Source organism: Ambystoma mexicanum, chromosome 3p, assembly GCF_040938575.1.
Source record: "Ambystoma mexicanum isolate Mex_15411 chromosome 3p, UKY_AmexF1_1, whole genome shotgun sequence".
NCBI classification, from domain to species: domain Eukaryota; kingdom Metazoa; phylum Chordata; class Amphibia; order Caudata; family Ambystomatidae; genus Ambystoma; species Ambystoma mexicanum.
Genome location: NC_090925.1, coordinates 855,738,068 through 855,765,012, shown reverse-complemented (window position 1 = coordinate 855,765,012; position 26,945 = coordinate 855,738,068). Strand labels below are relative to the sequence as shown.

At 46.6% G+C, this 26,945-nt stretch overlaps 1 protein-coding gene and 1 long non-coding RNA gene across 2 annotated transcripts in view; one reads left to right on the top strand and one right to left on the bottom strand.

The window, feature by feature from the left end:
• The window catches only part of LOC138580998 (dual specificity protein phosphatase 14-like), a 153,953-nt gene that overhangs the window by 40,746 nt on the left and 86,262 nt on the right, over positions 1–26,945 (top strand). The window lies entirely within an intron of this gene.
• LOC138581000 (uncharacterized) lies at positions 17,160–23,138 on the bottom strand. The gene is made up of 3 exons (XR_011304399.1): positions 23,039–23,138; positions 22,830–22,913; positions 17,160–22,441 (listed from the first exon to the last, which is right to left on the bottom strand). It is a non-coding gene; the product is annotated as an uncharacterized lncRNA (long non-coding RNA).

Below are 26,945 nucleotides of genomic sequence, written 5' to 3'. Positions count from 1 at the left end.
ACCCCTGCTTTGTATTCCGCCCCCACCATTTCTCCCACTATCTCGGCAGATGCGAACACGTAATCTAGCCTTGTGTGCAGGTCGTGTGGTGCTGCATAGTGCGAGTATTGCCTATCCGTTGGGTGTAGCCTTCTCCACACATCCTCTAGGCCGAGGTCCATCAACAGTGTCCTCAGCGCTTTAGCTGCTGACGCCGGCTTTTCTAACTTGTCATCTGACCTATCTATCCTGGGGTTCAGAGTGCAATTAAAGTCCCCTCCCCACACCATCGCGCCACCCGCCAGGGGGCTACTTTTACTATATAAAGACCTAATATATACCGCTGTATCATGGTTAGGGGCATACAAATGTATGATATTCACTTCTCTTTTCTCCAGGAGTTCCGCCACCACCACCATTCTGCCTTCCGAGTCTATTGTCGTGCTAAGCAGCTGAAATGGTACATGCGGTGCCACCCATGTAATCACCCCTCTTGCATATGCCGAATATGTGGCCCCCATGACCGTACCCCTCCGTTTCCTCCTGATCACCTCCAACTTCTCCTTGGTGAGGTGGGTTTCTTGTAGCAGAGCTATGTCAATCCGCATCCTCTTTAGGTACATCATCACCTTGTTACGTTTCAGATAGCTATTAAGGCCCCGCACATTACAGGTCACAATTCTGAGATTTCCCGATGCCATTGATTTGTTCGTCATTTCCCTGTAGGCTCACACACAAACTAAAACTAAAACTCCCCAAAACTATATACACCAAAACTTTCCCTTACCCACCCACACCCAACAACACCCTCCCCAATCATTGCCCAGCTCCATCCCTGGATCTCAGGCACCCCCACATCTAGCCCTGCCTAGTAAGTCTATACTCAGGGCTCAGCAGGGTAAAGTCGCCCTAATGGCGACTTAACTACCAAATCTCGGGGGTAGGTTGCTACCATCCCATTGCGTCTACTACCCATACTATCACGCATGATGTTAATGCTATTCAGTTCCAGCATGCAGTTGATACTATATATTCTAGTCCAGCCAGAGCACAAGGTCAAGGGCTACAAATTCACTCAAATCTCCTGTGTTCCCGAAACAAGTCCACCTTCCCACTTATCCCCTTAATGTCCATGGCACCGACTTGTCACGCTCGAGGCGATCTCAGTCAGCCTCCTGTTTCGGGCAGCCCTGCAGGTCCAGCCACGACGCCGCCTCCTCCGGAGTGTCGAAAAAAAGCACCTTGCTCTTATGCAGCACCTTTAGCCTTGCCGGGTACAGAAGCATATATTTGATGCCCGCAGCATGTAGCCTCCTCTTGACGGCCACGTAACTATACCTTTGCCTCTGCACCAGCATCGTATAATCCGGGTACGCCGTGATATTGGTGGATGCTCTCTCAATTGTCCCGCCCTTACGTATGTTGTTCCTCCTCACTCTTCCTTCCACCTCCTCCACTCCATTTTCAAGGTTGGCGACCTGCTGTTTTAGCACATGGACCTCCTTTGCATTGCTCGTGCTGACCTCCGTGTTGACTTTCACTGTGCTTTCCAGGCCACTTGTTCTCTCCACCAACGCACAGACATCTTGACGCAGCAGGGTAACTTCGATTCTCACAGCGTCAATTTTATTTTCCAGGGCCGTCCGCAAGTCCGCCATCGCTGTGCCCTATTTGGTGCTCAAATCCATTATGGCCGCCAGGACCTGACGGTTATCTCCTTCTGCGGCACCATCAGCGGAGGCCGCGCCCGTGCTTTGCGCCGCTGTCGTGGGGGTTCGCTGCGTTTTTGCAAAGACCTCCATTGTGGATTGTTTGGATTTGGCTCTCAGTCCTTTCACAGACATCTCGCGATTCCCAATTGTATCTGGTCCCCACACTGTGATGCTGATGTGTCGTGCTCTGGTCCCTCAAACGCTAGGGCGCTAGTTGCAGCGGCTTGCGTTGTGCTGTGGAGCGCGGCAATGTATTCAAATGGGCTGTCTTCTCCCATGTATTCTGCTGCACACAATCATCCATGCGCCATCAACGTACTTCGAGGTGCCACACAGAACTCAACAGCTGCTCACCTCCTTTGCAATGGCCTAGTCACATATAGGTTTTGCCAGACCAGGGTATGTCCTGGTAATAGTGTGTTACACACTCGCATGTCTCAGATATGTCAGCTGCCGGGCGCAGCTGCAAATGTCTTTACTTCAGTCCGTGGCCGTCGCCCGATACAGTGACTGCATCAGAGGGCCGGCAGTTTCGTTTCGCTGCCGCGTCCTTCTAGATCCCTTTGTTCTCTGGGAGTGCCGCCATTTTGGTGTTTCCGTCTGCGGTTGCTCCCCAGGATACTATGTGTCCGTTCAGCTGTTCTCCAGTCTCCCGCGAGCCACTCACCCGCTCACGTTCTTCCCGGCACCTTCCCACACGCTTGTGTGTGTTTTGCTTCCAGATTCAAGTGAAATACATGCGTTTGTTGAAACGATCAGGATGTCGGATCACGGAGCACACGGGGCTCACAGCCTATTCCATGGCTGTCCAAGCCACACCCCCTCAGGCTTCCTTTTAGTTGTTTTACTGCCACAGATTGCTCCGGATCGCACTCCGACTTGATACCGGCCTTTTATAAATGGACCACGGGTCGAGTGACCTGCGTAGTCTTCAATTAACTTCTGACTATAATCAGTGAGTTTAAGAAGGCTTCCTAATTCTCGCAGAGTAGAAGGGTCTTTTAATTTCAATAAGGCTTCCACCTTCTTTGCCTGGGGACTAAGGCCCTCAGGGGTGATCTCGTGCCCTAAGAAGTTCACACAAGTCTTACACCACTGTGCCTTCTGTAGCCTTCTGTAAGGACAGTTTTGCTCTGGCTTTCTGCAACTGTGTCCAAACATAGCGTATTTCTGCTATGTGTTCCTCCACAGTTGAGCTTTTGATCAAGACATCATCTACATAAGCCAGGTTCCCTCTTTCTGTCATGATCCACAGAACACGCCCCTTTTGGACCTCATGGTCCTTGTCACAACGGGGCTTGCACTCCTTGATACTCCCAGCATGGCCGTCTAACGTGCAACATCTTCCTTGTCCTTACGTCAGACGTAGCGTATTTACAAATAGGCTGCGCCCCCGTGGGCCCGCGCGTCTCAATGCTACTGCAAGCAGCGACTAGACGTGTGCTCCGTAGTTCGCTACACTGTTGTCCTTGTTCCTGGACTTCCTAATTCCATTCCCATTACCCTCTTCCTTCCTCCTTGTTTCCCAGACTCGTGTGCTGTGTGTTTACCCTTTTCGTTCCTGGATCCCGGAGTGTCTGTATCCTGGAGCTCTGAACGCATGCTGGAGCCAGAAGAGGATTGCGCGGGCTTATACAAGACCAGGTCCGTGCGTAAGAAGACACCGCCCAAGAAATCCTACAAGTATAGCTCCCAGGTGAGAAAGGGGGAATTCCGTGATAGTTTGAGATGCCAAACGACCGAAGTCGAAGCCGACATGGAAGCGGCTATTCAGGATCTCATGCGTGGCATGCAAGAACTAACGACCGAGGTACAAAATTATAAGGCGGAAAACGCTGCTCTCAAACAATTAGTTCTATCCTGTGATTCTGCCACAAAGGAAAGCGTATTGCTGGGCGGCATTGTTGACAAATACGATGGGTCGGCAAAAACCCTTCGTGGATTCCTTGATTCTTGTTTGGTTCACTTTACTTTTAAGCCCTACTACTTTTCAACCCCTAGGGCTAAGGTTGGCTTCATAATTTCACACCTTTCCGGAAATGCTCTAACTTGGGCTACGCCCTTAGTCAATTCTGGTGATGCCCTCCTGGATGACTACGACGGTTTCATACAAGCCCTTAAAAACATGTTTGACCGCCCTGAGCAGGTCTATAGTGCCCAGGAGCGCCTCCTAGGCTTTCATCAAGGATCCCAGGATATGCTTACGTATGTAACCCGATTCAAGCAATTGACCAAAGAAGCTGACTGGTCTCCTGAAGCAAGTTTTACACTTTTCAGAAGGGGACTGAATGAGGAGATCAAAGATGAATTGGCCAGAGTGGCTCCCTAAGCTCGTTACAGGCCCTTTTGGACCTTGCCATGCAAATAGATTTTCGTATCCAGGAAAGAAAGGCAGAAAAAAGGAAATCCAAAGTAACCCCCCCGAAGGCATCCTTGAGATTACCTCCAAGACTGACACAAATCCAGGGTCAGCTACTGAACCAGAACCTATGCAGATAGGAGCCTTCCGTGGACCCATGTCCCCGCAAGAAAGGATGAGAAGGATTCATACAGGGTTATGAATGTACTGTGCCTCGGATAAAAACCTGGTTAGAGAATGCCCTCTAGCCCCTCCTCGGCGTTCGGGAAACGCCAGCTCCCGATCCTAGATGGAGCAAGGCTTCGGGAGAGAGATGTTTGCTCCACGTCTATTCCATCCTTGAACTCTCCTGGACAAAACAGCCTAGTGATTGTACAGGCCTTTCTATCGCCATCCAAGAATAAGACCTACTCCATTTTGGCCTTGGTTGACTGCAGAGCTATGGGAGTATTCATTGATCAAGATTGGGTTACGTGTCACCACATTCCATACGAGACATGAAATACCATGCAACCGGTGGAAGCGATCGATGGAAGACCCCTCACTTCAGGGCCTATAAGCCTGCAGACTAAAGAGATCCAACTTTCAATAAACCATCACCAAGAGCTGATCAGATTTGACATCATTAAGTCTGCTCATTATCCCATGGTCCTGGATATGCCCTGGTTACAGAAGCATAATCCTTATATCAACTGGGCAGCAGGATCCTTATTTTTTGGATCTGAGTGTTGTATGTCTCACTGTCTATTCCTGGAATCATCCGTGACACCTTCCAAAGAACCAACAATAGATCAGCAAGTTCTACTCATGGTTTCCAATATCGTATCGGTTTCAAGGGCCTATCAGAGTTATGCTGATGTGTTCTCAACTGCCATAGTCCAGGCTCTACCCCCTCACAGACCTAAAGACTGCGCCATAGACACAGAACCCTCAGCAGTGATTCCCTTTGGGAGGATGTTCATCCTATCCGAACCTGAAAAGAGAGCCCTACGAGAATACTTGGATACCAACCTTGAAAATGGCACCATAAGACCATCGAAATCCCCAGCTGGAGCCTCACTGTTTTTTGTTCCCAAGAAGGACACCAAGGAACTTAGACCTTGCCTCAATTATCGCGGATTAAATCAATGCACCCTCAAGGACCGCTTCCCTTTACCCTTGATCTTGGATTTCCTGGAAGCGGTGAGAGGAGCTGTAATCTTCACGAAACTGGATCTCAGGGGTGCCTATCATCTGATCCGTATCAGGGAAGGAGACAAATGGAAGACAGTTTTCGAACACCCTTTGGACACTTTAAATATCTGGTAATGCCCTTTGGACTTGCTAATGCCCCTGCCGTCTTTCAACGTTTCATGGATAGGGTGTTCTCCGATATGCTGTTCATCTTCGTCATCGTCTACCTGGACGATATCCTGATCTATTCCAAGGAACTTCTAAGGCATGAAGAACATGTTAAGGCTGTCTTACAACGACTAGGTGAACATAGACTCCTAGCCAAACCCCAGAAATGCCTGTTTAATGTGACCTCTATTCATTACCTAGGATTCGTCCTTAGTCCAGAAGGAATTGGTATGGATCAGTCAAAGGTAAAAGCCATATTATCCTGGCCGGCTCCCACTTCTGTGAAACAAGTTCATCCTTCCTGGGGCTAGCCAATTTCTACCGGAGGTTCATACCCACCTTTTCTGAGATTGTTCAGCCGATCATTGCACTCTTGAAGAAAGACACTCCCTTTCTCTGGTCTACACCTCAAGACAAGGCATTCCAACGTTTAAAGACAGAGTTTACTCAAGCCTCCATCCTAGCACAACTCGACATAAATCGACCATTCATGGTGGAGACGGATGCCTCTAACTACACCATAGGAGCAGTGCTGAAGCAAGAGTTTGAGGACAAGATGGAACACCCCATTGCTTATCTTTCAAAAACTCTGACTCCCAGTGAGACACATTACTCTGTCCTGGAAAAGGAACTGTTAGCCATCCGTCAAGCCTTCACCGACACCTACTCCTGGGAGCGAGACATCCAGTCCAGGTACGCACGGACCATCGGATTCTTCAAATTCTACAATCCTTGGAGTGTAGGAACAGTCGTCAGGCCGTTGGGCCTTATTCTTTGCCCAGTACCAGTTCCACATCCATTATGTACCCGGATCACAGAACATAATTGCTGATGCCTTATCCCGACGTCCTGACTACGAAACAATTGAAGACCAGACCTATCCCAAGATGTTTCCCCACACAATTTTTATAGCCCAAGCAGTCAGTCTCCTCGAAGAAATTCGGATACAAACCCAATGCTCTGAACTCTGGAAGGATATTTCAAGGAAGAATCAATGGAATCTAAGAATCAAGGATGGATACTTGTTCAAGGATAATGGTCTAGTCATCCCCACACAGAAATTACAACAAAGGATAATCAACCTCTGCCACGATACCCTTCATTCTGGACATCGTGGCATCACCAACACCCTCCGTCTTATACAAAGACAATTTTGGTGGCCTAGAATGAAGACAGGCGTACAACTGTACATCCAAGCCTGTTCTATTTGTAGTCAGAACAAACACGATAACAAGAGACAAGCAGGTCTCCTACTACAACCTACTCTACCAACAAGACCATAGGAATTCATCGCTACAGACTTCATTGTGGAATTGCCACCTTCCAGGGGATACACGACTATCATGGTTACCATTGACTTGTTCACTCACATGGCTCACTTTACACCCCTGCATAAACTACCGTCCTCATCAGGGCAAGCTGGAATCTTCCTGGAACACATTTTCCGCTTACATGGACTTCCTTCCAAGATCATATCAGACCGAGGACCTCAATACGTCTCACAATTCTGGAAACATCTCTGTCGCATTCTGGGAATCCAACGCGCTCTCTCATCAGGTTATCATCCACAAACCAATGGAGCTACGGAACGTGTAAACCAGACCCTGGAACAATACCTTCGCTGTTTCGCCACTAAGGTTCAGGACGACTGGTCGCTCCTAATACCCGTGGCTGAGTTTGCGTACAACAATTCTGATCATTCGGCAATCAACACCAGCCCCTTTTATTGCAGTCAAGGATTCCATCCATCAGTGTTACTCTCTGTTCTTCCACATCCCACACCTGTTCCTACCGTTGACTCCTGGATGGAAACACTCATTAATGTACACAAGGAAGCCAACAAACACTTAGAGAAGGCCAGAATATGAACTAAACAAAATGCTGATTCTAAAAGAAGACCAGGGCCTTCATATGCAGTTGGTGATCAAGTCTGGTTGTCCTTGAAGCTACTACCCCGACACTTACGGCCAAACAAACTGGCCCCCCGGTACTATGGTCCATTTCCCGTCAAGGAAATCATAAATCCTGTCTCATACCGACTCAAGCTACCCGACTCCTGGAAGAAGATTCACCCAGTTTTTCACACTTCTTTATTAAAACCCTACATCCGATCTTCCCGGAAATCTTGCAGACCCCCTCCGATGGTGGTGGACGACCAAGTGGAATATGAAGTGTCCTGAATATGCGATTCCAGGTATAAACGGGGTCAGCTTCAATACCTGGTTGAATGGAAAGGATATCCTCCAAGTGAAAGAACCTGGGAACCAGCTTCTATCCTGAATACCCCTCGATTGCTCAGAAGATACCATCTCATACACCCGGGCAAACCCGGTGGAACGAGTCTTCGGAGGGGGCATGCTGTCATGATCCGCAGAACACGCCCCTTTTGGACCTCATGGTCCTTGTCACAACGGGGCTTGCACTCCTTGATACTCCCAACATGGCCGTCTAACGTGCAACATCTTCCTTGTCCTTACGTCAGACGTAGCGTATTTACAAATAGGCCACGCCCCCGCGGTCCCGCGCGTCTCAGTGCTACTGCAAGCAGGGACTAGACGTGTGCTCCGTAGTTCGCTACACTGTTGTCCTTGTTCCTGGACCTCCTAATTCCATTCCCATTACGCTCTTCCTTCCTCCTTCTTTCCCGGACTCGTGTGCTGTGTGCTTACCCTTTTCGTTCCTGGATCCCAGAGTGTCTGTATCCTGGAGCTCTGAACGCACGCTGGAGCCAGAAGAGGCTTGCGCGGGCTTATACAAGACCAGGTCCGTGCGTAAGAAGACACTGCCTAAGAAATCCTACAAGGATCGCTCCCAGGTGAGAAAGGGGGCATTCCATGACACTTTTGTCCAAATCGCGCATTTCAAGATAGTGAACTCATTTATGGGGTTTATGTATTCAAAGGGGGTAGGGTCCACGTATATTGCTGTCACCCAAAGGTGAAGGCAAGCTTTTATTGGTCTTCCCTACTCACGGGTACAGTTCAGTAGCCATGAGTTAGATCAATGGCTGTGTACACTTTTGACCCTTGGATCCGTGCCAACCCTTGTTCGATGTAGGGAAGTGGCCACCTTCATATGTGGACCCTTTTGTTCAACTCCCTCAGGTCTGCACAAAGTCTCCATTGGTCATTGGGTCATAGATTCCCCAGTACCGGGTTGTTAAACCTACTGTGGATTGGATGAACTATCCCAAGGGATTTTAAATTGTTAATCATCTCCGTTGGCCCAAAGAATTCAATCTTAGCCTACATGGCGGCTGCATTAGAAACTAACTCCTCACCTATCTTGACCAAATGGAAAACTCAGTGTTTGAGTTGGCTAGACGAGAGTGGGTCCTCTTGAGAAACCTTGCTTAATAGACCTCACTCTGTGAAACTAAAAATGTGGAGAATGGACTGGTGCAAAACAATTGAGGAATGCCAAAGGTATAAAAACTTCATAAACTATCCACTAGAATTAAAAGCATGGAATGTATTACCAAGTTATCTACAATACTTTACGTGCCGTCGTAGACGTATGTCCTTTCTGAGATTCCACCTGAATATATGAAAAACAAAAGAAGTTTTAGCAAGTAGGAATATACAGGATGACACATCCGATTATTGCCACTTTTGCGGCATTGAAACTGAATCCTTAAGGCATTTAATTATAATGTGTGTGAAATTAAACAATGTAAGAAATGAACAAGTTACTTCTTACCTGGTAACGTTCTTTCGATTGGATGTTCCTCCAACGTATTCTTCATCTTAGATGTATTCCATCCAGCTTTGCTGCTCTACGGAAATTTTTTCGGCAGAGGGTGCCGTGCGTCGATGTCGTCGAGTCGATGGTCCCTCGAAGGCCTCCGTCGAGGGTGACGTCATCGGGTGTATAAGTAGCACGCGCGGCGCCCGTTGGCCTCAGTTCTGTTTTCCCCCTCTTTTGTATCTGTGATCTCGTACTCTTTTTGTAGATTGTGCCGGCAGACAGGCATCAGCCTTGCGAGATCTGAGATGGCAATAACCCGGAAAAAATTTACAGAGGGGTAGGTTGGGAGGGCGATGAGGAATACGTTGGAGGAACATCCAATCGAAAGAGCGTTACCAGGTAAGAAGTAACTTGTTCTTCGAGTGGATTGTGTCCTCCAACGTATTCCTCATCTTAGATAGGCTCCCAAAGCAGTATTTTGCATAGTTCCTCTGAAAGAGGGGTCAGATTTTTTAAATGCTTTTATATGGCAGAATAAAGCACTGCTTTTCCAAAAGTTAACTCCCTAGACTGGGAAGCATCCAGGTTATAGAATTTTGAGAAGGTGTGAAGCGAAGACCAAGTTGCTGCTTCGCAAATGGACCTTCTAGGGACACCTCTTTGAAGGGCCGTGGAAGAGGCTATGCCTCTGGTGGAATGAGCTTTTAACCCTTCTGGTGGATCTTTTTGTGCTTGTCTGTAGTATTCTGAAATGCAAAGCACGATCCAGTGTGAAATTGTTTGTTTTGTTACTGATTGACCCAGTTTTCTTCCAGTGTAGCCTATAAACAACTGGTTGTCCACTCTAAGTCTAGAAAGCCTAGAGATGTAAAAGCTTAAAGCTCTTTTAGGGTCCAGTCTGTGTAGTCTTTCTTCCTCCTTAGAAGGATGAGGTGGAGGATAGAATGAGGGTAAAACAATTTTATGATTTAAATGAAAATCAGATATTACCTTCGGTAAAAATGATGGTTTAACACTCAACACAACTCTGTCCTTATGGAACACAGTATAGGGTGGCCCAGTAGATAGTTCCTGCAATTCGCTCACTCTTCTTGCTGATGTTAGAGCAACTAAAAAGGCTGTTTCCATGTTAATAATCTTAATGGACACGTGTGCATAGGCTCAAAAGGGGCACACATTAAGAATTTTAATACCAAATTTAGATCCCAAATCGGTACTTGAAAAGGGTGAGGAGGAAACACATTAGTGAGACCTTTTATGAATTGTGTTATCAAAGGAATTTTGAAGTAGGAGCATTCTTCTGATGAACGCTTGAAGATGGAAAGCGCCGCAATGTAACCTTTTATTGTTCCGATATTCAGACCTCTATGTGCTAGGGTCAGAAGGAAAGATAATACTTCCGGAATAGAACACAGAAAAGGATCGACATTCTTTTCTCTGCACCAGTTGTAAAACTTTTTCCAACAGCAACGGTATACAGACTTTGTTGCTGGCCTTCTTGCCGAAAGAAACACCTCCATAACGTCATCTGGAAGGTTCCAATCCCTGTATCTCAGCCTTTCAGATACCAAGCATGAAGGTTGAGCGTTTTGACCTCTGGATGGAGAACCTGACCTTCCATTTGAGAGAGAAGGTTCTCTCTCTGAGGAAGACGTACTGGAGGACAGATGGACATGTCCAGAAGGTCCGGGTACCACGTTCTCCTGGCCCAATCCGGGGCAATTAGGATCATACGGCTCCGAAACCTTCTCAGCCTCCTGATGACCTGAGGAATGACGGGAATCAGAGGGAACGCATACAATAGTGGGAAATTCCACTCCACCACGAACGCGTCTCCCAGGGCTCCTCTTGGGGGAAATTCCCTTGAGCAATACTTTTCGCATTTTCAGTTGATTTCAGTTGCAAACAGGTCTACTTGAGGGGTCCCCAGAGGGCGAAGATCTCTTGAATGACTTCCTGAGCCAGTTCCCATTTGTGGGATACCGTGCTCTGCCTGCTCAGAGCATCTGACGTCATATTCTCTTCCCCGGCTATATGAATTGCCGTTAAAGAGATTCCCTCCTGAATCGCCCAATACCAGAGCTGCATTGCCTCTCTGCACAGGGGTAGTGACCCCACGCCTCCTCTTTTGTTTTGGTAGTGCATGGCCACTGTGTTGTCCATCATTATGACATTTTTTCCCCTGACAGATGGCAGGAAGGCCTTCAGTGCTAGTCTGATTTGCCCTCAGCTCTAAAAGGTTGATATGTAGTCTGGACTCCGATGGAGACCACCGACCGCTGATTGTCAAATCGTTGGCATGAGCTCCCCACCCCAGGAGTGAGGCGTCCGTCACTACCGTGATCTCCGGCCATGGTTGCCAAAAGTGTTCTCCTTTTAGAATGTTCTCTGTACAGGTCCACCATAAAAGTTCTTGTCTGACCTTGTTCGGAATCTGAAGAAGATCTGTCATTTGACCCAAGAACTGGGACCACTGAGTCTTTAGGGCCCACTGAATGGATCTCTTCCTCAAGCGTGCCTCTGGCACCAGAAAAATGCAGGTTGCCATGAGGCCGAGCAACCTTAAAAAGTCGTAAGCCTGGAGATTTTGGGCATTTTGGAATTTGGAAATCATCTGAAGAATGTCTTGAGCCCTCGACTTGGGAGGCGAGCTCTTTCCCAAGGATGTGTCTAATACAGCTCCTATGTACTGAAGCTGTTGGGAAGGTGTCATTTGTGACTTCTTGAAATTGAGGGAGAAGCCCAGTTTGTGGAGGAAGTGGCAGGTGCCTTCCAGATGATCCAGTGCTTGCTCGGCAGAGCGCGCGCTGATCAACCAATCGTCCAGGTAGGGGTAGACATGAATCCCCGCTCTCCTGAGGTGCGGTGCCACCACTACCATTAACTTGGTGAAGACCCTCGGGGCGGAGGTCAACCCGAATGGCAGGACACGAAACTGATAGTGTGAGTCGCCAACTAGGAACCTCAGGTATTTTCTGTGTTTGAGATGAATCGGCACATGAAAATAAGCATCCTGGTGGTCCAATGACACCAACCAGTCCTGGAGTTGAAGGGCCTGAAGGATCTGAGAAAGGGTAACCATCTTGAACTTGTCCTTCCTGAGGAACTTGTTCAAGTTTCTTAAGTCCAAGATGGGTCTCAGTCCTCCGTTCTTTTTGGGGATCAAAAAATACGGGGAGTACCAACCCTTGTTCCTCTCCGCTGCAGGTACTGGTTCTATAGCACCTTTCTCCAGCAGGGTTAGAACTTCCTGCTGTAGGAGCGGGTTTGAAAGTTTCAACGGGTGTCTCCCTGGTGGATTGCTTTGAGGTTGCTTTAGAAAAGAAAGGCAATAGCCTTGGGCTACTATTTCTAGAGCCCAAACATCTGAAGTAATGGCTCGCCATTCTTGCAGATGCTGCGACAGCCTGCCTCCTACAGGTGTTTTGTGGTGCAAGTCCTCAAAGTGGTTTTGTAGCGGATGTTGCAGCTGCTGATGACAAAGAGGCTGCAGCTGGAGCTGGCTTAGCACGTTTTCCTCGTCCACCACGAGTGGCCTTTCTTTGGCCCCTTTGACTGGCCATTCCTCTCGTCTTCCCGTATGAGGTGTAATAACGATAGGATCGTCCCCTCCATGATTGCCCTTGCGCACGAAAAGGCTGAGGTTGCCTAATAGCAGCCCCTAAGGATTTTGCCGCTGCTTTTGAGGTCTGCAACCTCTCAAGGCTCTCGTCAGCCTTGTTGCCAAAAAGGTGAGACCCGTCAAAAGGCATGTTGAGGAGGCGGTTCTGTACGTCCGGTGCAAAACCCGACTTCCGTAACCACGCAAACCTGCGCATTACCGTGCTAGTGCCCATGGACCTGCTTACACTATCCGCAGTGTCCAATTCAGATTGAAGGGATTCCTGCATGGCCTCCTTTCCATCTCTAACAATGGCTAGGAAACCTTCCCTTTCTTCCCCTTCTGGTATGTGCTCTGCCGCCATTGCAATGCACTCCCATAGAGTGTACGAAAATTTTGCCAAGGCACATGTGGAGTTGGCAGATTTTAATGCCATGCTCCCGGCTGAAAATACCTTCCGTGCCCAACCATCCACACGCTTATCGTCCCTGTCTGGAGGGATAGACGGGTACGCAAGTTTGTTGGCAGCTGTGGCTGCCTGTATGACCAAACTCTCGGGAGTTGGATGTTTTGACAGATAGCCGGGGTCGCTACTGGCTGGGCGGTATTTTGATGTGAGGGATTTATTTACCGGAGGAATAGAATCCAGAGTTTCCCAATTCTTGGCCACCCTGTTTTGTAAGGCTACATGAAAAGGTAGCACTGGGTCTTCAGTGGGACCATGGTCCAATATGTCTGTTAAATCCTCCCGGACGAATTGGGCTGGTGGTCTAGCCCATCCCAAGTAATCTACCACCTTGGTCATTAACTGACGGTAAGATGGACTGGCATGCTCTCCTGGAACTGGTCATTCTCAGGAGAGGTATCAATGCCACTTGCATTGTGCAAAGACTCCACCAAGTCCCTCATTCTGCTTTCCTCTGAGATCAAGCATTCTGGGACATTTGGGGTGCCATACTCCAATCCAAAAGGTACATTTTCCTCCTCTGATCTCTCCTGTTCCTCAAAAATGGAGGTCAAGGATTTGAAAAACTCCTTTCTAGGGAGAGGCTTGAAAACCTTCTCTGGGAGAGGAGGAGGAAGAGGTGTAGTACCAGGCTCTGAAGGAATTACATGTTTTTTAACTTTTTCCTTCTCTTTTTCTGGCTGCCCTGGCTTGGTTGGAGCCTTTGGCGCCGCGGGTTTCGGCGTCGACGTCGATAAAGGTGTCGACGGCAACGATGACATCATGGTCGTCGACAGGGTCTGCTTCGAGGGCGTCGAGGCGGCCTTCGACAGTTTCTCCTTCGAGGTGTGAAAGGTCTCGGACCGTGTCGGTGACCTCGAGTGGTCGACTCGACTCGAGTGTTTTTCGCTCAGCGTCTTGGTAGGTTCTCTATCCTTCCTGTTATGATCACCCGTGCTCGAGGGCGCTCGAGTGTCGAGGCGATGATGCTCCCGACCGGCTTCCGAAGAAGGCAGGGACCGAGGCTTCGCTTTCTCAAACACCTCCATCATTTTGACCCTAAATGCTTCCCACTCTTCGGAAGACAAATGTTTTGTGGGGCATTTCATTTTCGGAGACTCGTCTGATGACGAGGTGGAGGGAGATCTATGGCGTCGTTTCTTCGACTTTTTCGACGAAGACGACGAGCAATGAGAATCGCTTCGAGATCTGCATCTATGCCTTTCGCGTCGAGGGGATTTTTCCCCATGGGGTCTGGACTCGACGCTAGAGGTTTTCCAATCCTTCCCGACCTACCTGTAGCTTTCCTCTCCTTTCTCACAAGACCTTTCCCGTCATCGCCTGACACTTTGAACAGGCCTTCATGTCGTGGCCTTCCCCGAGACACCACAAACACTTGCGGTGCGGGTCCGTGATCAACATTTTTGAGCCGCACGACTTGCATTTCTTAAAACCCGATCTCGGGGTCGTGGTCGGCGTCGATGACGAGGACATAATTACTTCTTCGTTAATATTATATTTCCTGACAGAACTCGAGGCGCGCCGAATGTCCGAAGCAACGTACTTGCGGAAAAACGGAACTGAGGCCAACGGGTGCCGCGCTTGCTACTTATACACCCAATGACGTCACCCTCGATAGAGGCCTTCGAGGGACCATCGACTCGACGACATTGACACACGGCGCCCTCTGCCGAAAAAACTTCCGAAGAGCAGCAAAGCTGGATGGAATCCATCTAAGAGGAGGAATACGCACTCGAAATCTTTTTTTAAAACATTTTAAAGATTACATTGACCCTTCAGTGGACACAGTTGAATTTTTTTCAGTGGACACAGTCGATCATTTTTATAGGAGCACATATAAGATTGATCTTGGATATAATAAGATTTTTAGAATTTATAGGGATCAAATCTTAATCTTTTCCACTTTCTCTCTTATTTGTACCCTTTTATCATTCACTGAATTGCTGTATAATTAATTGATTGATTTTTTCTCTGTTTCTTGTGAAAAGGATTTTTATAACCAAATAGACTAATAAAAAAAATAATAATAATCATTTGCGTGAGTGACTCAATGGATGCGAGAGGTAACCAGTATTGTTTCACGAATACTGGAGCCATCTCGGGGTCTGTCGGTATGGTGGTTGAATGCACATCTGTGCATCCACAGTCATATGAGTCCACTAAAAAGATATCCTGGAAGTCCAGGAACACCTATTTTAGCTTCTGTCTTTGCTCCTCAGCCTTATAGGCATCAGCAAGATTGATCCATTCTTCGGCCATCTGCTTGAAGCCTGGGAATACCTCGGGCTTGGCAATTTCGGTGGTATCCTCCAGTTGGGTGGAGAGATCTCTTGTTAAGGTGTTGACCTGGATGTAAGTTTCGAAGGATGCAAGGTAGTCATTGTTGACTTTGAATACCACCTCATCCTTTCTGATGTCACAGGTCACCTCTTCTACCCCAAAAGGGCAGGAAGAGTACACCAAGAAATTCCTCCCTTGTCTGGTGAAAATCTTTTCAGGAGGGATACCGTAGTTGATACTTAAGTAGTCATTTGGGATTGGTTCAATTAATTAATTAGTTAAATCAATAGAATAATGTTGGGCATCAACCGCCATTCCAATAAAGGTGTCTGCGCCCAAATTGATACTTCGAGGGTCGCTGTTAGTCACTACTATTCGTATGGTGTTGTGTTTTAGGTTGACTAGGGGTGTTGGATGTAAATAGAAACCTTGATGTTGGAGATCATAATTCTAATTTATATAGGCGCCCTGATATTTGAGGTTCTGTCATCGCTTAATTTTGAGGGGAATCAGAAACTGTCACACCTGTCCTGGGATGGTGACCTCTTCTCTCACTAGACCTTCACCCACATAAGGCAGCAATTGAGCTGACTGGAATGCTTTCTCAGTGTTGTCAAAGCCCATGGGGTTACCCCCCAGTCGTGACCAGGCTTTTTTTATTAATCAGGTCCAAAATGATTGCAAATTGGTTGAGAATGTTACTACCTAAATAAAACGAAGAAGGGACATCTCTCAAGACCCAACAATTGTTCTATGTTTTTGTCACTAATGGACATTTAGCATACACCTGCTCGGCAGGAGATGTTTTGAATTTGGGGTTTCCAGACCTACTTCCCATTCATCAATCAACTTAAATGTGGGAATGGTCTGATCTTTTGGGAGTTACCTGAATGATGCTTCACTGATGAAGCTTGTTCCGTTATTCAGACATACTCTGGCTAAAACAGGCTCCTCCCCCTCATTTATCTGAATGGGGAAAAACAACTGCTCACCCTATTTCTGAATGCCGGTCAGACTTTGAGCCGGTTTTTCATCATCCGTTCTTATGGCACTCTGGTTTTGTTCTGATTTAGGACTAGTATACCATTTCAGAGTATTCCCTTCCAGTGTGGAATGCCATTTAAAACTGGAAGGAAGGTTGATTTTCAAGAATTGAGGAGAGTCCCCATCACCAGTTTGTTCTCCTATAGAGATGACGATGATGTCTGGGACCTGAAATGAAATTCCACTTTCTCAGAGCGTTGTTCAATCACATGGCATCTGCCATTCAAACTCACATAATGTGTGCTTTGTTTTAGTTTGATCGGCCAGTCAGTCAGAGTCGAGAGGACTTTGTTCACACAGTCAATCTGGGTGATAACACAAAGTTCAGGTAGGTCTCCCTCAGTCGGGCTCAGACTTTTAAAGCTCAAAGTTCAGGTAGGTCTCCCGCTGTCGGGATCGGGCCTCTCACAACAAAGTTCACATAGGTCCCCCACTGTCGGCCTCAGACCTATTCAAGGATACAAACAAGAAAAGGGTACTGCTACATCTGGTTGGCTACACAGGGTTTGTATTATTGGAAAACTCCTTAGTCCAACCCCTGATTTTTCTTAGAAATTAAAGTTAATTAATTCACTATGTTCAATGCCAGAAAAACACACACAGACCGAAAAAGATTGTCATGTTTTGCTCACATATATTGCTGAAAAAGAAACATAGACATTAAAGTACAAAAACTCAAACGTAAAAAAAACATATAGCAGTTCATCAGATTATAGTATTTGACAAATCTTCTGTGTGAGGAAATAAAGTTTGATGCTAGGGAAGAAATCAAATGCATAAATTCCACAGCAAAGATATAAAAAAAATGTGGCAAAGAAGAAGAAAAATATTAATCAATTAGTTCAAATTTTAAACAGAAATGGCCTTTAAAAAGGTTAAAAAGGGAAAACTTAATGAGAAGAAACCCCAAAGGGTGGTCCATGAAAATTTAACGGTCTCAGAATAAAGGGAAACTACAAATGAACAGAAATATTGAAAAATAATATTAAATCAAAAAAAGTCACTCAAATATTGCCTTGTTGGCTTCTGTATGATTCATCTAAAGGATGATGATCAGTCAGTAGATCATTTATGTTACTGGAACTTATCAGACAATTCCTCATGAAGTCAAAAGACAAATGTGATAATTCTATGCAGCTTTGTACATATTATGCCAATAGATGAGAGCAAGGTGCTATTGCATTATTAGGTCCTTTGTGAGGTAAACTTCTTTTACTCAAAGTGGGGTCTGCCAACGCGATGGGGAACAAAGAGTTTGTTGAGAAAAATTGGCTATGTCCCAAACAGGTCGACATACAGCCTAGTGTTGAAATAACATCAGTGCCCTCATAAAGGTTGCGTTTCGGCGGTGCTGTGGATGGAGAGCCTCATGGCCACCTTAGTCAGGGCATTGGGTGAAAGATTCACGAAAAAGGAGTGACCTCTTCTCCCTCACCACCAGGTCATATGCTTGCTGCTGGGGCTAGGGCGTGACCTGGTTGGTATGTCTTGCACGGTCATCAGCTTGCGCAGAATGGGAAATTGTTTATGTGTGTGCCCCCTTTCCCCTTTTTTCCACTCGTTAGCATGGGGGAAGAGAAAGGCTCAACATTCGCTGGACTGCTTTACTCCCAATTGGTGTCTCTGGGTTCCAAAGCCTTAGGTCTCTCTGCATTTCTGCATTGTCAGGCGGTTCCTGCTCGTCGATATGCCAAATGTGTCTGTTGAACTGGGGTCTGTAAGTTCCAGTCAATATTTCGAGCAGCCGCGGGCGAGCAAGTGTGTGAAAAACGCTTGTTTGCTGTGATGATGTAATGGACGGAGCGCGCGGTTTACCTGTGGTAGTGGTTACCGCGTTGCTAAGCAAGGGTGTTGGTGACCTATTCAGAACAAAGTTCAACAAGACTTGCAAAGGGGCTTCCTTCCCAAAGCTTATTGCACTTTGGGTCTCCCTTAGTCGGGCTCAGACCGCTTTTGGATGTCGAAGACTTTCAAATGTATGTGGCTTTCTTTACAGACCTCCGCAGGACCACTTCAACTAAAAGTTCAAAGTTCAACTTTCACTGTCCCCTTCTCTAGGAGTTAATTTTTCTTACTTCGCTTTTGCAGTTCATTCGCTTTATCGTTACAAACAATGCGCCTTTTGCTTATACTTTCAAGTGGGCTACTTCCTTTCACCAGATTACTCCATTACTCAGTATCGCTGGTTTCACAGCTGTCCTTAATTCAAAGTTCATTCACAGGTCTGCCTTTATTCGTGTCTCATCCACAAGCATGTAGCCTTCATTTGTGATATAATGTTGGCACTTCAAACTTTCTTTAACACACACCGGTCTTGCTTGCCAACTCACCGGCTGTGTGTGTTTCTCTCTTGGTTTTCCGATTTCCAATTCACGAGTCAAGGTTAGTACCACAGACTTGGCCTGGCCTCCCCAACTAAGCCATTCACCCAGGATGGTCGCTGGCATCTTTGAAACACAATGCAGCCTTCTGATATGGGATCTGGCCTTAACCACGTGTCTTTCGTGGCCTGTCGGAGGCAACGACCTCCAGTAGGGAACTCTTGGGGTTTTTGACCCGCTGCTCTCGTCCCTTGGTCCGTCGCTCTGCTCCAGTAGGTTTGCCTTCGCCCCAGAAGTTCTGCTTGTACTCGTGTTCTGCCTTGCTCAGTTTTTCTCATTAAAAAGTCTTTGGACTCCAAGTCCCATAATCCTTCATTCTGATTTTGCTCCCACTTCGTTAACTCACCCTTTTGGCACTCTGGCGGTTTTGGAAGCTGCAGGAGTTCAAGAGGATACTTGTTGAGGTCAGGGTCTCGCCACCTTCCCCTCAAGACCTGGGCTTCCTGTTTTGCCCAGGTGAGGAGCTCTGGTGTGGGCACCACCAGGTAACCCCAGCTGCCCCTGGTTTAGCTCCCTGGAGGTACAGTTCCCTCTTCACACTGTAGCCTCCCCTGTACTCACAGGTCCAGCAATTAGGCAGTCCTTCTACCTTCAGGCTGTCCAGGGTCTCTCCAGCTCAAGTTTTCTCCCTCTGGCTTCCGTGCACCATCAAGCATCCCCAGCTTGCTCAAAGTGTGCCTGTGCGCTCTGCCTTTTATAGTAAGGGGAGGATTAATAGGTCTCAGGTGAGACTGATTTTCAAGGGAGGTCTGACCTTGCCTGTCTCTTTTAGTGGGACAGTACAGTCTTAGCATGGGGCAGTCTGTCTTCTGTCTCTCAGTGTGGTATTGAGAAATCTTCATCCGCTCAGTCACTCTCTTCTTCGTCTTAGTGTTTTTGGAAAAGAGAAGTTATGGGGGATTATGGGAGTTGTAGTGTTCCCAGGAAATTACGTGCAAATTGGGTGTCATTTTGTCATGTCTGGGAAGGTAGGTGCATGATTGTGGATAGGTGGGCTCTTGTTTAGAATATCCCTAGTAAACTGTGGGGATGTCGGGTAGAGGTGTACCGGAAATGGGGTAATACTGAGTCCCTCCCAAGGGCATTCCTCCTGCGGTCCCCAAGAACCCCTTGTCCAGGTGATCCTCCCGCAATGGTCCACCCTCAGGGTCTGGTTCCAAAGGCGATGGCCGTGCCCTGGCCACCTAAAAAAAAGATCCTCTGTGTCTATCTGTGAGAACACCCTCGGGTTTCTCACAGTATATACACTCTAACCCCCCCCCCCCCTCTCCCACTAATGAAAGAGAACCCACTAACGAAAAGGAATGGGTTAAAACAGGCAGATACCCCTCACACTTCAGTTTAAAATGAATGTGGTGTTTTTTAGAGGAGAATTAATTGACTTATATTTGTATTCAAATATAACCAGGGCCTACACAGTTTTGCCCCCGCCCCAATCCACAGCCACAATGTGAGAGGGAGATTAAGGCTGGCAGATTCAGGAAAGCAAAGATCTGGTCAAAGGTTTCCTTTAAGGATAGTCACCACCACCCAGTCCTCGTCTGGCTCCTCAAATGTCAGGCCAAGTCAGCTTTCTCCTGGCAAGGTGGTACCCCAATGGTTTTGGCAGCTCTCCTCCCTTTCCCATAGAGAATTTAAGTTTATATAGTACCTGTGACACACTCCATATTATGAATATGGGGATGTGCCAAGCCATTTTCCCATGGATCGCATTGGACAATCATTTTCCTCTTGCCCCAGAAGTCCGGCCTCTGACAGCCGATAGGGCAAGGGATTTCAGAGATCTAGATTATGGCTAATGAAAGGAGGAGAGAAATGCATCTTTTTAACATGACATTTAAAGTTACATTTTTGGTTCTCAAAAAGTCACAACATGATAACGTTCTGCAGTTTACAGATAATCGGCACATATTGAGGCCATCTGTTACATTCTTTGCATTTGAATTCGTTTGTGAAATGTATACCAATAAATGAAGACTGCTTTTGTCCTTAGTAGACCACCCCAGAGTGGGTACAATACTCATTGTTAGTTGAAAGCTGATGAACGGAGGATGTATGCCAGTATGAAAGAAGCACTAGTTTTTACATTTGGGAGGGACCGTGCCCAAAACTTAAGAGGATTCAAAGAACACAAAAAGAAACAGTGTGCAATGCGTGACTGTTGTTATGAATGAGTGGGCGTGCGCAAGACAGAACGTTTAAATTTGCCTGAGTGCTTGAGGGCATACATCTATGTGTGAATGTGTGTGGAGTGGAATGCAGGGTCTGGCAGTGCTCTCACTAATAATCCCCAACCACAACTGACCTTGCCCAAGGCAATGTCACACAGAGCATGTGAGTTATAGCACCAGCAGCATAAAAGTATACTTTTACAATGGTATGCTAGCATATATTGAGCACAGCAGGCATGAAGATATTTCTACAGTAGCAATACAGAAATATGTTTGGCAAAGGCATCATAAACATTTGTTTTACATCAAAACCATGGAATTATTTTAGGGTACTGGCAGCATGAACATTTTTTTTACATGGCAATGCTGGCATATATTGTTGGGAAATACCTCATGTTTTTTCCTGTAGACGGAGCAAGCATAAATATGTTTTGCAAAACACTCCTGTGTACTGTTTGTGATCTAGCATCTATTAGAGCTTTCATGTGTTTGCCTACAAATAGATTATAAATTGGATGGCTTTGTGTTACTGTTAGACTAGATTTCTAAACTCTGCCCTCGTGGACAGATGTTTAGGAGGCCATCCTAGTTATAGTGAACATGGGGACTCTGGGAGCTTAGCCACACCAGACAGGATAGCATGGAGAGTGGTCAAGGCTAAGAAAACACCAGGGTAAATTCAAAGACAATATGGGAAAAACAACTCCATTTCCTAACCGTCAAACAAACAGTATCGTATCACAATATAAACGGTTCTTAAGTAGAAGTAGAAAAATTGTAGATGAAGGGTGGGTAGACAAATTAGTAAAACAACGGCAGTTGGGAAAAACAATGTGCTATCTATCCCTTAAGGAAGAACTCCCTGACCCTAAAGGGGGTGCCTAGCACTAGGTGGCGGATGGTGCACCGCCTATCTAACAGAGATAGATAGAGATTTGGTAAAGATTTTTCAATCGCAAAAGAGCAGCCAGCAGAAACACAACCCATTGGCTACTGTAAACCACAGGACTGGTTATTAGATCCTTTGAGAACAGGAGATTAGCTGGCATGAGCATTGTAGCCATGGGATTTCTGGATCTTCTTTATTCACCCTGCGGCGTCAAGTTTTCCACGTGCAAAATGGTTGTGTTTAAATTGAAAACAAAGAAATAATGTCTATAAATGTACCCATCTCGCTGGGACACCGTAAAAGGCCCACATTAGGTGAGTGTTAGGTGGTACTTCTGTATTCTAGTATCCCTCTTAGTTGTCAGGGATATCTAAATGATCATGGGGTGCCCCATGGCCAGAAAGGTCGACCAGTTTCGATGGTTTTATGTGGTTTTCACCATCTTCTTCAGGACCGTTATTGTATATTCTGAAAAATTCAGTCTTCCAGCTTGCAGTGGAATCCGGCACAAAGAATGGGCTGGTCCGTCCACTGTAGGGAGACAAAAGCAAATTAAAGAAGCCTGGGTCTCAGTAAAACCATTATTCAGTCTGGACCGGCTACATCCCAAATACTTGAAATCACATTGTTACAAACGTGCAGAATTCGATCTGTACACATATAGCATGCAGGATATGCATTGCCACTGCATTGTGTGGCCATGCGCCAATGCTAGTCCCAAGGGTGGGGTATGGTAGGGGTGGGCAGGGGATTGGATGGAAAATCATTCTAAACAAGCAAAGCCAGCTCAAGGTGCAACCTGTGTGTGCCTCGGGATGTCACAGTTGGTGATATTCAATCAAAAGGGAAATGAGTGCTCACTACCATGCATCTCATGCTAGTGAAGCATGCATGTTGTGTATATGACAAGAATGCCCACCTATCTAAGCATGGTGTATCCTGTGCGGCCAGAGGTCTCTATCCTCTCATGGTATGCACCTGCTCAGTCTGCAGGGCAAAAGTTCTGCAGAGAAAGAGAACCGAGAGAGCAAGCCATTGCAGTGCTGAGAGACAAAATGTTGTTCAATACTGCGAAAAATCGCAATAATGTGTGGGGTGGGTGTCGGCACAAGGCCTCGTCGGACTTACCTCAACAGCGCTGTCCGGATCAAATCATTGGAGCGTTGCCGTCTCATCGATCTGCTGAAATTGAGAGAAAAGGCTGCCCAGCGGACGCAATGAACAGCCCAGAGAATGCATCCGTGTGCGTCACGGGTGGGCAGGACTGTGGGCATGGCCAAAGGCATCAGGGGTAGAGACATATTAGGATAAACTGGCGGCCATTGCTAACTAGGCTCGGTGTAAGTGCTATAGCACTTATACAGCCCGTGTGCGGAGCCGTGCGTGCTTTAGCAGGGCTGCCAATGACTCTGGTGAATTACATTACATTCATAAAGAAAATCACTGATCTACTAGTCTCGGGGTATCGGCATCGTATCTGTGGAGCCTGTTGTATTAATGCAGCATGGAGCACTACAGGACCAGGAGTCACAACTAGCAGTGGCAAATGAAGGCGTTTGGCTGCAAATTCAGTCCTAGTTGCTGCAAGGGACTATAAATAAGGCTATACCATGCAGAGGGTGTGAGAAGTGGGAGGCCTCTCCAAAGTCAAATGGTATTGCTCCAATGGACCAAACAATGGGGGGGAGGGCATGCCAACTAAATGGCGAAGGGAAGCAGGATGGAGGCGGAGGAGATTACTGAGTCAGGATGGATGGAAAGGGTGAAATGAGAAGGGGTGGGTGTCTAAGTGTTCAACCGCAGAATCGTATTGTGCACATAAGATGTTGATTGCAGAGTTGGACACTAGATGAGTGAAAAGATTGTCTTTTATTGTGCCAGTACCGCCAATTCCTGCCATTGAATAGATTCATTGAGTCCTGTATGGCATGTGTCCAAGCGAAATATCCACTTTTGCTCATGCATGAACACAATGTCGTGAAAATTGCCACCTCGTGTTTTCTCTAAGATAGTCCATTGGAAGTCTTCTGCAGTGTGCCCCTCGGCCAAAAAGTGAGGGACCAGGGGAGCAGACAATTTCCCTGTACTGATGCATGAACGATGTTCTATCATGCACTTCAAAACCTCTTGTACAGTCATACCTATATATTTCAAATTGCAGGGACAGGTGATCCTGTATATTACTCCTCTGGTGTTGCAGTTCGTGAAGTGCTTTTGCACCCATGGGGTGTGCCAACCAATGTCAATGGTAGTGGTTCTTTTTGTCTGGGCACACATGGAGCATTGGCCACAAGAGGAATGGACAGTGGGTGGATTGGTATTCCATATGGTAAGCTGAGTCAAGCGGAGAGGGTGGTTGACTAAGGGTAGTGTTTTTATCAGTTAATCTCTGACATTCTGCCTCTTTTTCAGAGCAAACCGGGGTGTTGGTAAGGGGCATTTGCTGGTGTTTAGAATGGGCCATAGCTTATTTATTTAGTTCTTGATTTTGTTAAGGGGCGAATAGCTGAATACAGCCGTCAATCCCGTGCTGTCCCCTGGTTTCTTGTGTTGCTCAAGGGTAGCTGCCCGAGGAATGTTCTAGCACTTTTGTATGTTTGGTTAACAATCCTAGCCGGGTACCCACGTTGGAAGAGTTGCTCTTTGAGTGCTTTGCCATGGCCCGTATAGTCAGTGGTATTGGTGCACAATGTGCGATATCGGAGAAACTGGCTGAAAGGGAGATTATCTTTGAGGGCCTGCGGATGGTAGCTGGAGTAGCACAGAAGGGAGTTTCTGTCCGTCATTTTTTTAAAGACCTTAGATGTTAATCCACCATTAGATGCTGAGATGGCTAGTTCTAAAAAATGCATCTCTTTTTTGTCCATCTCTAACGTGAATTTGAGGTTAGGATTTTGGTTGTTCAGCCACTTGTGAAAGGTCATTACTTCCTCTTTTGTGCCTCGGAAGATCACAAAAATATCGTCGATATATCGACGCCAGGTTATCAGATTTTCACGGAAAGGGGTTGATGTTGGGATAGCTATAATTCAGTTCAAAGTGGTTCATGTACAAATTGGCCAGACTTGGGGCAAATGTTGCTCCCGTTGCCGTGCTGGAGACTTGCTGGTAATAGGTGTCATTGAATAGGAAAGAATTCCTCGTGAGTGCAATCTCTGCTAAATCGGCTATGAAGCTGGATGGTACTCCATGGAGGTCAATTCCAGATTCTAGCAGCCGACACAGCATGGACATTGTTTATTGTTGCGGAATTTGGGTGTACAAAGACTCTATGTCTATGGTGACCAACCAATCTACATCAGGATCGAATTCCAAGGAGTTGAGTAATACAATCATTGAGGTGGAATCCTTGATGAAGGATAAAATTTTAGGAATTTAATTTTTGATGAAATAGTCGACGTACTGGGACAGTGGTTCCAGGATGGAGTTGATTCCTGAAACAATTGGTCGACCAGGGGGAGGGGATAAACCCTTGTGGATTTTGGGCAGGGCGTACATAGCCGGTATGCTTGGATGTGTGGGTCTGAGGAAGGCAGCTTCTCTGGGCCTAATATAGCCTTCTGCCTCTGCTTCCTCAATAATCGGGGAGATAAGTGTCTGTAGATTAGCTGTGGGTTCACACGGCAGGGCGCGATAGCTGGTATTGTCACACAGGAGGGCTTCTACCATTTTGATGTATTCCTGGTGTCCTGAATGACAATGGCCCCACCTTTATCTGCTGGTTTAATGGTGATTTCAGTGTTGTTTGCCAGATCTGTGAGGGCTGCCAGTTGTAGTTTGGTACAATTGTTATGAATGAAAGGAATATTTTGCTCGAGCTCTGCTATCTTCTTGAGCAAAGCCCGCTCGAATGTGATCGATTCTGCCGTGTTCGAGCAAGATGGAGGAAGAAATTGGGAGGGAGGACGAAGCCCTGTGACGTCCTGTTGGTCATAGGTCTTGTCTGCGAAAAATTGCTTCAGGTGGATCTTAGGCATGAGTTGCGTGCATTCGACTCTCATCTGGAAGGTGTCTTATCAGGCTGTAGGGATGAATGATGGGCCTTTTGCAGTATTTCTTCTTCAGCTTTTGGGCGCAAGTGTTTGGACTGATTGACAATTAGGGAGGGAGGAGTGGTGGGATTAAACCCAACCCCCTGCTGCGAGTGACCACTGATGATTGCTGCTGGTTTTCCCCCGAGGTGTCCTCTGCCCTCTGCTTCGCTGTCCTAAAAAAAGAACCGTGAGGGCGTTGTTCAATTTAGGTCCCGTAAAAGGGACCCACCTGTTCGGGTATGCATAGCTGCCTGAACTATTGCTGGAGTTGATACTTGAGCTAGACCATGATCTATTTTGGCCCCTTTGTGAATTTTGAAAACAAAGTTGGGCGGCATCGCGCCTAGCTTGTTTCGCTTCTTCCATAAAGTATTCTTCCGTAACATACAGATATACCTTAACATGTGTGAATGCCTGTAAGTCTTTCTTCAACTTGAAGATTTTCTTGTTAAGGTTGGTCTCTTTGAATACCTTTGGAGATGCCTCAAGGGTGATAAGTGTTGCCGTGTAGATCTCTAAAGAAATCTTAGTTTTGAGTGCCTCACTTTTTTTCATCAGTTCTTTAAGAAGTTGGTTGGTGACAGATTTTGCAGTGTTTATAATTAGTACCAGCCAGTCCCTGGTGCACTTATTGGCAATGAATAACCATTCCTTCCTGAATTTGAGATTGTCCAGGATAATCTGTGGTTTAATATGGATGATAAGGCCATTAGGTGCAGCATGGGCTCAGATGTATTCCGTCAAAAGAGCTCCATGGAGCTCAGAATGGATAATCTTTTTTTCGAGAGTATTTCAATATCGTTCCATTCATCTGTACTGATGTTTGCACTATGCGTGAGGTCAATCCCTAACAGTGATGAATTGGCAAGGACCCCATCGACCAGCTCTTCCGCAAACGCACGGTAATGTCTCTGTCAGGTCCTGTCTTCGAAGTTCCTCGGAAGCTGCTGAACCCCACAGACCCACAAAAGTGCATTGCATTCAACCGTTTGTGATTTACA